We start from the raw sequence: 1,258 nt of genomic DNA, 5'->3' as shown, positions 1-1,258 counted from the left end.
CCGCGGGGGCTTACACAGACCGCGAGCGCCGGACCTGAAAGGGAACTGCTCCGCTCCTCCCCCTCCTCCCCGCCACCTCCCCCTCGCCTACGGACGAATCGCGCCGCTCCTCTCCCCACCAATCAGACGGCGGCTTTGGAGTTTAAACCACCGGTTTTGCCGCCAAACTGTGCGCTCCCTCTTGGGGACTAGTGCGGTTCTGCTCGCTCCTGTCACGGGGGAAAGCGCCCGGTCTGGGTTTAACGGCAGATTTCGGTGACCTTTTGGGGCTTAATTTTTCCGTTTGGCGGTCTGATCGTTCCGGTTACAGCGTTATTATCTGCAGCGGCTTTTTTATTCTAAGGCTGAGCTCCGGTTAAACGCCTAGGGAGCTAAACGCAAGCGTGGTCATGCTGGGGAAGCACTGTGCAGGGAAGGCGCGCGCTCTCTGCCTTGCGGGTTCCTCGAGTTGAAGCCCTGAGCAATCCTGTTTGATTTAATTGTCCCTGCTGCAAGCAGCAGGTTGGGCTGGAATCCTCCGGAGAGCTGCGTCCCAAACTAATTGACCTGGTGAAGCCATCCGTGTGTTGGGGGAGCGTTGTGTGTTTGTGCAAAAAAATTCCTGATATTCAGGAGGGAGAAAAATCCAGTGTCCTTGGCGGGGGGTGTTGAGGATGTGAGGAAAACGCAGAATAGGAAGAAAAAGAGCTAGCAGAGGATGGTTTCGATCCATCGACCTCTGGGTTATGGGCCCAGCACGCTTCCGCTGCGCCACTCTGCTGCTTATAAAAACGGTTTTTTAATCTTGTTCTGATAAACTGTAATTGCTAAAAAGTCCCTCCTGCAGCCTAACCCGGGCAGAGACCGGTTGCAGTGTCCAGCGGCGGGGTCAGTGTGTAGGCCGCGGGGTTTCCGAAGGCGAGAGGAAAAAGTTATGGGCAAGGGGTGTCTCCTTCCGCACCAGGTCCTTATCCTCCCCCCCGCAAAAAGGCGCGAAGGGCTCCTGCGCCCCCGCTGGAGATGCCGGGGATTGAACCCGGGGCCTCATACATGCGAAGCATGCGCTCTACCGCTGAGCTACATCCCCCCTGCGCGCGCTGCTCCTCCGCCACAGTACTTGGCACCGCCTTCCCGGAGCGGAGCTCCGCCCCCTTCTCCCTCTGCCCACCCCCCTTTCCCCACGACCTAGTGCGCCCCATGGCGGCGCGGCGGTGAGTTTCGGCCAGCGGACGAGGTGGCCGAGTGGTTAAGGCGATGGACTGCTAATCCATTGTGCTCT

The 1,258-nt window shown here is 58.8% G+C and overlaps 2 non-coding genes across 2 annotated transcripts; both read right to left on the bottom strand.

The window, feature by feature from the left end:
• Positions 1-688: 688 nt before the first annotated feature.
• TRNAM-CAU lies at positions 689-760 on the bottom strand. Its single transcript has one exon. It is a non-coding gene; the product is annotated as a tRNA-Met (tRNA).
• A 234-nt stretch (positions 761-994) lies between these two features.
• On the bottom strand, positions 995-1,066 carry TRNAA-CGC. The gene has a single exon. It is a non-coding gene; the product is annotated as a tRNA-Ala (tRNA).
• Positions 1,067-1,258: the final 192 nt, after the last annotated feature.

The sequence above is a fragment of the Phaethon lepturus genome, unplaced genomic scaffold (assembly GCF_000687285.1).
Source record: "Phaethon lepturus isolate BGI_N335 unplaced genomic scaffold, ASM68728v1 Scaffold33044, whole genome shotgun sequence".
In the NCBI taxonomy this organism is placed as follows: domain Eukaryota; kingdom Metazoa; phylum Chordata; class Aves; order Phaethontiformes; family Phaethontidae; genus Phaethon; species Phaethon lepturus.
This window is presented reverse-complemented; position numbering and strand designations above follow the sequence as displayed.